This window comes from Platichthys flesus, chromosome 21, assembly GCF_949316205.1.
Source record: "Platichthys flesus chromosome 21, fPlaFle2.1, whole genome shotgun sequence".
NCBI lineage: Eukaryota > Metazoa > Chordata > Actinopteri > Pleuronectiformes > Pleuronectidae > Platichthys > Platichthys flesus.
In genome coordinates, this window is record NC_084965.1 from 7,516,680 (window position 1) to 7,530,402 (window position 13,723).

Sequence of the window (13,723 nt, forward strand, 5' to 3'; positions counted from 1 at the left end):
AACCCACCAGGGTTTGGCTGAGTACCAAAATATATGTTCGGACAAAGTGTACATCACATGCATAGAGATTAAACATAAAATTTATTCGCCGGATCCTGCTTTTTAAGGGACAATATGTAGTAACAAAGAACAAGGTAAAAAACATTAAAGTGATTCTCTTAGACATACATCCGTCGACCTCATACCTTGTGTCCTTGCTTTAGTGCTTTGAAACAACTCCCTCGAGCACAACAATAGATTTCTAAGGCTCCTACTCCATGGTGTCCTTATCATCTAAAACTCACCTCAGATAATTTCTAGTGATGTTCTCTGGATTGATTTTATTTCTGTGCCTATGAAATCTCTTGTTTTTTAAGCAGCTTTTACAGAATAATGATGATGTTTGAGGATAGCAGCTTATTATACTTTCTGCTTGATCCCATACTTAAGTTTTTATCTCGTACTGAATGAAAGATGAGGTGAGAACTATTGTCTACAGCTGAAGATTGGATGGTTGCTCAACGTGCAGTGATGGGATGTGCTAAATTACATTTACTTCATTTCTGTACTTAAAGATTTTTGGAAGTATCTATGCGGTACCTCTTCCATGGAATTGGCCAGGTTGCACCATCATGTTTCTACAGTAGCCCAGGATAGACAAATCTAATAGGGTTTTTATGTTTTTATGTTAGCTACATTATACGCACTACAAAAAGTAAAGTGTAGGTATTCATTTGGTCTTCATTTATTTCTTCTTTTAATTCATTAAAATGTTTGAGTATTTCCTCCACAACTGTCAAGATGAACACATACCACTTTTCAATGTCAAGTTTCGATATGTGGATCCCTACCACCAGATTACCACCAAAGTTGATGCTGAAATTAATTTGTTAGAAAGACTTCCATGTATAGATGAACCATGATCTTTCCTCTTGCGTCAACATCAAGACAAAATCGTGTTAAGAAATCGAAAAGTTGTTAAGACTTTCATGACTGCCATGTCACACTCAGGCTCTCCAGAGGATGAACAGTGCCTCTTTTTCAATAACCCATGAGGAAGCATTGCATTGCTGCAAGAGATACACAGGTCTGACTCATGCAAAGAAAAGAAAGATGCAAAAGAGTGACAGTTGTATTTGTAATGGAGATAGGTAGGTATTTTCTTTTAGTGTTTAATAAATAAATGTTTAAGGAATTTTTTACAAAATGTTTTATAGATCAGTCATGAGTCATTTAGAAGATCAATGTCATGGTGCCAGGTGTCCCCTTGATATTTCGTACTAATACAATTATAGATGTTGGATACACATTCATAACAGCTCAAGGGTTTCACACTTTCTTCTAAGCTGTTTGGGTCAGTTACAAAAGTTGTAAATGTTAAGTGTAAAGCTTGTGGTTAGAATGTATAATTGAAGTTCTAAATGGTGTCTTAGGGTTGTTGAGCGAGGTGAGTCAGTCATACTGGGATCTAAAGTTATCAATTGTTTAGTCAATCTCCATGATGGACAACACTGTCCTCTTCTGGTCAGTGTTGCCAGCACCTTTGGTGAGATTAGTGCTAATTATTGTCGACTGCTCTATATTTGTTTCTATACTGTGCTGCATTTACACCGCAATGCAAAGCTCTTTGATTGTTTTCAAGACAAATACATCCTTTACATCCATTCAGCTCTGGGAGGAAGCGTATTTAGCTTTTAATCTGAAAGAGCCTAAAAAAAAAGATCTCTTTTTCAATGTGATGTTACACCATTACAAAAGAACCAGTGTGACAAAACTTAAGAAAAAGGTGGTTGGAGAATCTCACGACAAAAAAAGAGGACATGCTCAGGTTTATTTTTGGGGCTGTCTTATAGAAACTCTTAAACTTTACTGCAACATTCTTTGAACAGCTCGAGTGACTTTGCTTTGCTTTGAAGTGCTTCTCTGACTCCAGTGAACTTGGACATAGTGTTGGAGCAGGACCCAGGCTTTTTCTGGCCCAGCCCTCGATCACTCTGACCCATAAGTATCCACGATTGAGCCTTTTCATTTGTTTGGTCAATTTTTATTTCTAAACAAAGATCATCTTGAAATATGTTAAAAAAACGGTTTGAGGAACTCAGCTATAATGTTTATCTATTCAAGCAGTTCTTGGCATTTGCCTTCAATTATCAAAAGTCAGAGTCTGTTGCCTGCTGGTTATATAGAAGGCCAATCACTGACTTCTCCATCAGGCTGCATTACCATTTAATCTCTGAGAGTACCAGCTCACCGTAGCTTGGGAGCTTTTATTTTCTTTTCTTGTATTTGCTGTTTGTTGCTTCAAACTGCAGTGTGGTGTCGACATGTGGAGTTTAGATAAAAGGGGCTGAAAGCTGTAGCAGAATCCAATCGTCACACTACTATTATTATTTCAAAAGGGCCTCCTAATGTACTATACTAAGCCCTTATCTTGACGGAAGGTTTCAGGTATTTAACCTACTGGGTCTTTACCTGTTTTTAAAGTTGTTATGTTTAACATGTTTAACATGTTGGTCCCTCTTTTCCCGAATGTTCACATTATCCTATGATAAATTGTAATAATTCTGAGAAAACATTCACCAATAAAAATATAAAGCTAATTTCTGATCTAAACTGCTGTCCACACATTCTGTGACATAGAAAAGCTAGTCACCCTGCACCAGTTCTTCCACCTGGTGCCCCTTGTGGGCCTCTTGAAGGGTTATGGACAGAAATACAAACAATCCTGGCAGGTATGCCTGATGTACAACATTCTGCTTTACATTAAACTTACCATTAGAGTCTTACACTTTTATATACCAGCCTTTTTATGCTCTGCAGTCCGCCTGCTACAAATTCCAATCTATTGAGCAATATATAACAGGCTAATATGGTCTGCTGCACATTATTTGATTGGACGGTCCACCAGTACAATTGTTATTTCTCCAGTAGGGGGAGATAGTGACCTGGCACTGGGGATCCAGCAGACTATGTTACTGGACAGACAAGACAAGGGATCTCTTACATTCTTAAAACTGCTTTTTTTCAGGTTTTCCATTTGATCTTTCACAGAGTCGGCTTTGTCTTCAGGTCTGTAGCTCATGAAGGAGACTAGTGAACTGATACTTACCTGTCTGCTGCGGGTGGAGGTGAATTAGATCCGATTTGAATAATGTGAAGGAAGATGCTGTTTTGCTTAAGAATAATTAATGACACTGGCAGATTTAGGATTCTTTAAATTCAGGGTCACAATGTCCAACATCCATGCACAATTCCTGATTCAGTAAGAAGCATCCTATTTGTAATTTCTAACTGGATCTTTGAGCAAAGCCACACATTACTGAGTTAATTTTCTCCCCTATTTGTTCCACAGAATAGTGTAATAATCCTACTTGGAATTTTCCTCAAATACTTCCTTATCAGTGAAGAACCAATAAATGGAGGGAAAGGGAAGAAAAGCACTAATGTAGCTTTCAAGGTAAGAACAACCTTTCACTTAAATTTGAGAAAATATCGCTAAAATGACCTTGATCAAAATCCATTAGCGGGGAGCAAAAGTAGCAGACTCAAGACATTCAAGTATCTCCTTCTCTAGCATTCAATGTCAGATGGATTGATTTTTGCTCTGGCTTCAGAATTGCTGACAAACATGATTGAAGTGATTTGACACCATTTAAATCAATTCATAATTAGTCAATATGGGGTATAAAAATAAAACTGGTAAAATATGAACATGAATAATGTACCTGATCAAATAATGACTCTGTAGGATGATATCGGTATTGTCGGGGTTGTTCCAGTGGTGGGGCCACAGGGGCACCAGTGTCCCGTCAGAAGGCTTTAAAAAAAAAAAAAAATTAGACACTTACCAATTCTACTAATCATAAATATGATATGTTGTCATGAATTTGTATTTACTAAGCTTTTCTTAAGTGTGCATTGTGTATAAACAAATTTTCAAATATTTTCAATGATGTGTGGCTTTTCTCAAAGCTATATAGCTAAAAGTACACAATGAATGACTTAAATTACTTTTTCATGAATCAGGAATTGTGTTGGACATATAATTGGCCCCTCTGTGTAAATTGTGGCCCCTTTATGGCCCCTGATTTACAAAAATCCTAGATCCACCACTGGTATTTTGCAACTCTAACCACTAATAGTATTTCTACTGATAAAAATAACCAAACCCTCAATGCATCATTAAAATAAAAAACGTGTTTACCGCAGCGTCTTTATTCATTCTATTTATTAACAAGTTTAAAAGTAACAAGTACACAAAGTAAAAAGTGTCACTCCGATGAATACGATCCTCAGCTTGCCCCATCAAGGAGCATGTAAGCAATTGAGACCATGACAACAATGTCTGTGTCTAACAACACAGAGTTCTGCATCACAGCATAGATGAAGTAAATGTTTTCGGCACATTAACTGCAGATACGAGGCACTCAAGGACGGGATGCCGCTCCTGCTTTGTGTCGCCTTTCCGTCAGTGCTACGGGAAGAAGATATTCACCACTGCGGTAGAGATGCCGGGTAATCAGTCACCATATTACAAAATGTCACTGCAACCTCACACATCATTGTTTTCATGAGTTTTACTTGTGTAATGCTATTGTCATTTTATAGACAGATGGTAAAGCAGTCAGTTGCAGTGGAGGCATTTAGGAAAGTTTTATTCCAGCCTCCAGACAGTGGAAACAACCACAAGCTTAAACCCCCCATCATGAATTAAGATGTGATTAAGATGCATTTATTAGTCTCAAACACATGCACAGACATGCAGGTAGGGAAATTTAACCTCTGCTTTTTTGGAGCAGATGTTGGGGGAGTAAGGTGCCTTGCTCAGGGGCACTAGACAGGGTAGGGAGACTCTTGGAATTTTGGACAGATCAATCCAGGTTTGTCTTTTGTTGTCTCTCTGTGGAGTCGAACCAGAGACAAACCAGAGACTTTCTCTGGCCATAGTCCACGTTCTGCCACTAGACCTAGTGTCCATCAGGGTCCTTTTCATCCATTACATTTTTTGTAGATCATGCAACAGTTTTTGTGTTTTTGTCCTGTGATGATTTAAACTTCTCTCCAATTTTATGGTTGATATTCTTCATAAAATAAAACTTAATTTGCTTTATTCACCTATGCACATATCTGTGTATTAATATTGAGTAAATCACGTGTCTAGATCGCACCAAATTGTACACTGCAATTTCCTGTACTTATAAGAATACACAAGCCAAGTGTGAAGTGAGTTAATTGAACTGTTTGTGAAATATACGTCCCACTTAGAGACAGACAGATATTTGGGGAATTAGTAGGTGGATTTTTCAAATAGTTACGAAACCGTTTGATAGTAAATAGTAAAGTTAAGTCTAAGTGTTCTCTCCAGGTTTCATGAATGATTTCTGGTTGTTCAGAAAGTAAATTATAACTGTAAATAACTTTTGTATAAGGGTTCAGTTTGATACAAGCACCAATGAGAATTTCTTTTTACTAATGTCTAGTGGGTTTTTGGCCCCTCATGTTTTCTGACGTCCCGTGTTTTCAGTTCAGGTCTCTGTATTTGTTGATTGGGTTATCGCTGAAGATTAGGGACAAAGTCGCAGACAGCTTCTTATCCTCATTTTACCCCACAACCATGATTTTAAATTTCGAAAGCAACTTCTCAGTTTATTGATTCCTACCTTGATGTGTCTTTAACGGAGTTCTGAACTCGGATAAAATGGAGCCTCATGACCTCCAGAATGGCTACATGCAGGGCCGTAGTCAGGGTTTTAAAAAATACTGAGGAAATAAGTCGGTACCCAGGAGACTAAAATCTCGAGTGACAGCCAGTAATGGGACTGCATCAGTGCAAGCCCTTCACATCAAACAGAAGCTACATCTACACATCCTTCTACGTATCCGAAAAAGTGAAGTAAAGATTTCTACGCACCAAAGTACAAACTGATCATATTATATCTGTGTAGGTTTGATAGAGTTGTTGATCAATACCAGTGACTCAGTGATTACCTGGTCAAGGGCTTTTCTGACTTTTAAAACTCACTTTGTGACTTTTCCTCAGTGGGGTTGAAAAAGATGGAGTTTTGCACCCCCGCTTTAAACATTTTCATCTGGTGCAACAGTGTCCTGCAGTAATGCATTTGTTTTATTAAGCGTTTCAAGCCCAAAAGAAGGTAAAAGACAAATCTGTATTATGTATCACACACACACACACACAACAACCACTATCTTTGTGAGGTGAGGACCACTGCTTGTCTGTCCTTAATAACAGTCATAATGGAATTCCAGAGGTAACGTCTGGAGAGAGGGTCCATATGTGCTGGGCTCTCCTGTACAGTAAGAGGAACAACACACACATGAACACAAACAGACATACACACACACACACACACACACACACACACACACACGTCCTGTCCTACACCTCTAACCAAAATCCATTAATATCACTTGTGTTCTATTTGTCCTCCATGACTCCAGAGGACAGAACATTGACTCACATTCATTTCCTGTAGACTTACTCTAACTTTAACCATAACCACTTGGGGAACCGTTTTGGAAACTTTAATGCAGTTAAAGCACCTTTGAATTGAATTATATATGATGCATGTTCCAGGAGATGAGTCTCAGCAAAACATGGACAAACATGTCCTCTCTCAGGTCACTGCTGACCGTAGCAGGACGAGGGAACTGTGCAGCAGCACTTCTGGTACAGATCTGAGCCTCAGCTCTCTCTCTGGGTTAATGTGCTGACGACCATGAGCTATGGACATACTAGTTTATTTATAACTTAGTAGGATACCTTTTGATGAAGCAAGACAACAACGTATTTAGCAGTAGTAAATGTATAACACTCAATTAAAAATGAAAGGCTATTGTTTTGTACCCACAGCCAACAACATAATATGCATAAACAGGCACGCCTAAGACTACTGCCGAAAGAACAACACTCACACTCATCCATGAAGGGGACGACAAAGATGGCAGGGATGGATGCTCCCATTGTAAACAATAAAGCAGTACATTACTATTATATTCTGTAGTATCAACAACATTTTGCAGTAAAAATGTTTGACATTTCATGAATTTGTGAATTCTGCAAGGATACATGATGCAATATTCTGGACTGAATTGTGATATTCTTGAATTTACTTGGAGTGCAAGGCTATTAATGGTCTTTTAGCTCATTATAATTACTACTCTGCAATTTTTAATATTGTTATTAAGACAACCTAATGGAACACTCCCTAACCCTGTTACCCACCTCACAAAAGTGATATAGAATGAAATAAAAACCGTAGCACTACATGGTCTATGTGACATGTCACATATCGTCTCTAGTTAAATAACTGGAAACCTCCGAATTCTAAGCGGGCCTTCGAGATAACATCAAATCCTTGAGCTTATTGTGAATGTTTACAGGAAATGAGATGTTGCACTCCTCTGATTAGCCTTGTTGCCTAATATCCACCTGAGGCAGAAATCTAGGTGTTAAACTGCAGGAAAGGGCCTCGAGTAACAAGGAAATATAATTGACCTTCTGGGCAATAGCCAGCAGAGTATGTTAAAGGTCAGAGTCAGAAGAGGAGGAAAATGGAACAGCAGACAAAGAAAAGTGAAAGCCACTGACACAGGATGTTTAGGCACAAGTAGAAAGCAGAAGCCGAAAACAGTGTGAGCAGCAACAGCTGCGAGAAGATGACAAGCCACCAATGGAAGCAGATTTAAAAGAAAAAGACCAAAGCAGATGTGAAGTGAAAACTGCAGTGAGAGAAATCAGATAAGAGGCAGAGAGACAACAGCACCTTAATGGATAGTCTCAGAATTCTATTACAGGAGGAACACAATGACGAGACGGAACAAGGACAGAGTATTTGAAGAAAAAGACAAATTACAGATAAAAATCATTAAGTGTGCGGAGGAGATTAAAGTGAGGGGTATAAAACTGGAAAGAGACAAATGGGGCATAACGTTTTTTGAATTAAAAATAAGAAAATGTAAAGGTGAAATGTTTTTAATTTCTCATGTCTTTTTAATCTGTATTACTTGATATATATTTTATATATAATGATCATAAATTATAAGTTTTGTGTAAGCCTCCCAGAAATAAAATTTGTTATTGGCAAGAAAAACTGGTGGAAATAAATTATTGCTAATACTAATACTAATACTATTACTACAACTACTACCACTACTACTACTACTAATAATAATAATAGTGTGTGTTACTATTATGATGTTCCTCTTATTTCTCTCAATGTTTTGTATTCTTATCCTAAAGCGACCAAAAATACAACAAAAAGTGCCACGTATTGATGCTGTGTGAACAGATGGCTCCCCATGACCTCACCCCAGAGGTCTATTCAGTCCTAAACTTCTCTGCTGCTGCGTTGAATCTTTGCCGTCGTGATTTTACTGTCATGAAATAAATATTTTATGTGGTTCACAGCATGTAACGGCCACATTGGTCCTGTGCATTCTATTAGCAGGACAACACATGCCCAGTAGCCTCCTCAACAGGGGTGAGCCGAGCGCTCTGACACAACTTACAACATTCAGTGTATCACCTTCTTGTCCAGCCGATCTGTTGGCTCCTGAACAGTAAGTTCAGATTTTCCTCTTCATTACTCATGTATCGCCAATAATAATGTGTAAAAACATGCAGGATGGTGTGTGTGTGTGTGCGTGCAATGACTTGTAATATTGTGCTGGGGTGCATTAATGTGTTGGGAAGATGTTTTGGGAAACAGGCTTATGCCGTTTCTTGCAGGGAGGTGAAAAATCGATAATGTCTCTACTAAGCCAGCAGTCGCTTGGCTTAGATTGGCATTAAGACTGGAAAATGTTAAATATCTTAAGTGATCTTCTCTGAAAATACAGAGTATATTTTCAAGAGCTGTTCACAGCGACTTTATCTGCTTAGGAAACTCACCTGCCATCAATATCCTTAACGTACCCCCATACATTTCCGTGAACTTTATCTGCACCGGTAATGAAATCATTGTCGCAGAATTTTGACTTACAAGAACAATTACAAATCGTCCGCTGGAAAATCCTGTATATTTAAAATGTTTATTTTACACTTACTATTAATGCCCTTAAGTAAAAAACATGTTGCATCATCATTCCTCCTGCACTGAGACAGAGTGTCCACACTTGTTGACTCCTGGAAAAACAGCCAGTACATAGTATTCCAGTTCATAACCTCTTGTACAGCTACAGCATGTCTACTTTTTTGTGGGTAAAAAAATATATAAACTCTATTCCAATTTGGGGTTTCCAGGAGTAGTGCTGAACTGCAATGGAATAGTCTTGTCCATGTGGAGCATTTCCTAATTATGTCATCAGCTTGTTCCACTCTAATTGTTGCCTATTGCTACTTTGAGCTACTGCGCTTGCTGCAGTTTGGCCACCAATGAATCTTGTAACGGGTTGTCCTGAGACAGATCGACCCATTTTATGTTTTGTAGCTCAGGAATAGGACATGCTTCACATTTGAAGTAGCCTTCAAAATGAAATGGCCAGATCATCCTTCTGTCACACAATCAGTCTTCAAATGCAGCTGCTGACAGATTAGACTGCTGAGTTAGGGTACAGTTGTTATGGTTTGATTCGTTCGCTTTAGAGGTGCTGGAAGTTTGAGTTTGTTACTTGAACAATACTTGCATGATCCATAACTGGAAATTAAATATTGCTTCATAGAAATGTTCTCTCCGTCATCAAGTCCATGGAAAAAAGTAAAATAATTAAAGTTGTACATGCACATATAGTATTGTTCATCGTAATAAGTACAAAAATGTTCCAATATATGCTTTGGAAAGCATTCGGCAAGATGCTGGGACAAACCTCTCGAATCCAAAACCGGTTTGTATCACAATAAGAACCTTGTTCCCCAGGTTTCTAGATTTCAAGATTCCCTACCTGCTAGTTTTGGTTAATTTAAAGGGGAGATATTATGACAATTGCACTTTTGTAGTGCTTCTACATGTTTAATTTGGGTATCTGGCATGTCTACCGTCCCAAAAACTCTCCCGCGATTTATTGTGGTTCCTCTATGTCAGAAACGATATACACTAGATGGAGTCGAATGGAATTACGACATAAAAATATGTCATAGTCTCGCTACATGGCCTTGGACCACCCCCAACCATCATCTCACCGGTTCCTTGGAGAGATGGCCCGGCCGATGGAGCCAAGATACTGCGGAAAGCCTTCGACGATCGGCATGTTTATGCGGCCACTTAGATGTCTGAGGGGTAGCAGCAGCGGGCTAACGCTAGCTTGCAGCAACTTAGATCAAAATCTACGCGAGGGTAGCTCACTGGGAGCATTAGAGACTTTCCTGCGGTGTAGCAGGGAAGTTGGGTAAAGGCCTTTTTTCCTTGTGACTCTCAGGATCTCTATTGCTGCACTGAAATTGTTTCCGTGGTGCCTTCATTATACGCTTCAAAATTACTTTTCAGTGAAAAAAAAGCAGATGAAATATCCACAACACTTTATGAACATGCAAAGACTGCTGTTATGGTTGCTGTAGATTTCATCAGACTTTCCCTAAAAAGTAAAACATGCAGTTGAGGCATTATTATACATTTGTAAAATCCATATCTCTTTCTCTGGGTTAGTTTTAACTGCACTGTAGCTACGGAAAAAATGCTTGAGGTGCTTTCTGAGTTGTGCTGAGCTATGAGACTATTTAGAAAGTGGGGCTCAACCGGACAGTGCTGATTAGCATGCTAATTGTTAGCTCTCCTCTCTGCATATGAACAGCTTAGCTGATGATAACCATACAAATGCAAAGTGTTCTTGATCCTTACATCATAGAGTGAATAGATCCAATCTGATTATCTGTCTTTATTGATTGCTGTTCTTTTAGTCCATTTGTTCTTTGTCTAGGGCACTTTGCTTCCTTTTTAAAATGTTCTGTACTATTATATCTTTTTTTTTTAATTTATATGGAGGTTTTCAGTACAGAGCCCAGTCTCGGAGCGTAACTTTTTTTTTTTCAATAGAAGCACAGCACCACACAGTCAGCGATTTAAAATCCTTTTTTTTCTTTGCTCATTTGAACCAATTCGGAACAGGGAAGTGATTTGTGATACCACCTCTAATTTGCTGCACACTGCCAGTCAGAGCCTGAGCTGAGTTTCATCCCGAAATCCACAAAAAAGTGTCTCTGCAATTCCTGCCTTAGATATTGGCGAACCTGTAGGGGGTCATTAAAAATGTAAGCCTCGCTCATCTAACATCCTTGGAAGCCCCAAAACAGTACAGGCTTCAGCATACACTTTTAAGACTGCTCTCAAGTTTCACATATGATTATGAAATACCTCAATTATTTAAACTTTGTGTGCTTTTGAAGTCTCATCAAACCGAATTCCTCTTGTCACTTTTTCAGCAAGGAGGAGAGTCTTGACAGTAAAGGTTACCCGAAGGCTATTGTTCTCTCAGTGAAGTCAGATTAAAGCTTTATGTAAATAGGATGGAGGTGACCTAGCCTGAGGCTAAGTGATCTGTGTGCGTCCCCAAATGGACTGTTATCCCACAGGGTCAGTGTGCGATGTATAAAAAACAATATTTCACACGAATTTCCAAACCGAGCCACTAAGAGGTGCAGCAGTTAAACTGAATGAAATCTCTTCCCTGGTGTATTTGAGCTAAAGGCCCTGCACTACCATAGGTAGCTAATGAGAACGGTGAGAACAACTTTGCCTATGCTGCCACAAACAATCTGCCATTCTTCTTAGAGCTGCTGCCGATAGGGAAAGGTGTCGACTGAATCAATAATATACAACACTCTGTTGCAGTTTACCATTATATATGTGTCCTTTTTCATGTTTTAGTCTAAAGAGAAGTAATCTGCTGTTCTCACACAGTTGTTGCATTCTAGTGTCTGTCAGTGAAACTAAGCATATAGCAGTATGCCATAAGTTCAATCAGTCCTTTACTTTTTCACGCGCACCAACCCCAGGGGAGCATCAGATGTGGGGGAGCAGGAGGCAAAGACAAAGCGTAGCCTAGAGGCAAAGCCAAGCCTGCCTCAGTAAAGAGGGATGGAAAAGGCTCATCCTTATTTTTCTCATGCTTCCAGCTTGGTAGCATGAGCATGTATGGTGTGAATGTGCTGAGCATGGTATGGGTGATTTATCAGCTCGGAAGGCAAGCTGGTTGGTTCTTTGAAGACCACAACTCCTTACCTATAGTAAATATGTGTCTTGAATGAGATGTGACTGTTCTATGACCAACACACAGCACAGCAGCGTGGTTCAGAAAAAAAGGAGATTTTGAAAACTTTTTTTCACACTAGACTGTGAAATAATGTTATATTCTCCAAGAAGCCATAAGTATGTATGCTATCAACTGTATTTTAAGAAAAACATTGATATTCGCAATGTCTCCGAGAAGTATCTCATTACCCACAATCCTCAGGTGTAATGGCGATATCTGTGATTAGTGGTGCTCGCTGTTACCATGGAAATGTTCATCCCAAGCATGAAAATTGTGTTGGCTGTGATCAGATCATTCAGCATCACATTATGTTTACAACAGAGCAACCGTTATTTCCCTTTTAACATGCAGCAGTTTTTAGAGATGAGGAAAATAACTGTTGGACAGGGATAATTTGCAATGGTTAATGGGATACGTAGTTTCCTCACTATTTAATAACAATAATATACAAATATAATTACATACACAGTCTTGAAGCTATTTTTCAGTTTTGTGACTGCTACGCTCTATTGCTAAGCCTCGATGTAGATGATATACACTTATCATCAGATCATTTTAAATCTCTTCAGCGCTATATTGAGTTGATTTATTAAGAGCAGTTAAAAATGTAACAGTCCAGTGGTGTGATCTATTCCCATCCTGCCAGATGCATCAGACATATCATATTTATCTCTCCACTAGTGGCAGCATCTTAGTTTTTGGTATGAGTAGTTCATTTATATTTGCATAGGGGGAATAGTGAGATGACATTTGAGTTGCAGCCTCGACACCTCATGTGCACAAGAATACATTTCTTTCTCTTTTACCAAGCATAGGCTGTTGGTGCATGATAAGAAAGTGCAGACTGGGAGAGTAATGGTTTTTCTTCCATCTCATGTTTCTCGTCTTTTATGGTTAACCCTTAAAAATGTCACTGCAGCCCAAGAAACGCTCAGTCATTTTAGTCCACAGAATATGGATTTCTTTATGGGGAAACATCTTACTCCGTCATCCCGCTCCGTAAAGATCAGGGAAGGTGGATTTCCATTGAAGGAAACGGGTGTTACTTTCAGATAACGTATGTGCTGACTTAAACTGGCTACTGTCACCTTGTTCCCTGCCTACGGACACACTCGTCCCTGACCATTTTTGCTCAGAGTGACCTTTCTCGTTAATGTTCAGAGTGTGCTATACAAACGTCACATTGTGTATTTCTCTTAATGCCGAATGCAAGCTTACAAAGGGAGACTAATGGACAGCGATAGGAGACTGGACTGAGCAGACAAAAGGCAGAGAAATACAGAGATGGAGAGATAATGTAATGTTCACATAATTACTCCTTGATAAATGGCCTGGGGTGTTTGGCCTCACTTTTTTTGTTTGTCACTGCCCTTTCACTGCACTTCCAATAGGAAGTGATGTTCGAGTTAATGCAAGGAGCATTCCATGTGCTGGGTGGAAGGCGGCACAAAACTCCCATTTCTCTTGTGTCGTGCCAAAGGCAGAAATTCCCTCTGGTTGATCATTTAAGAGAATCACATTATATAAAATGATGTCTCCG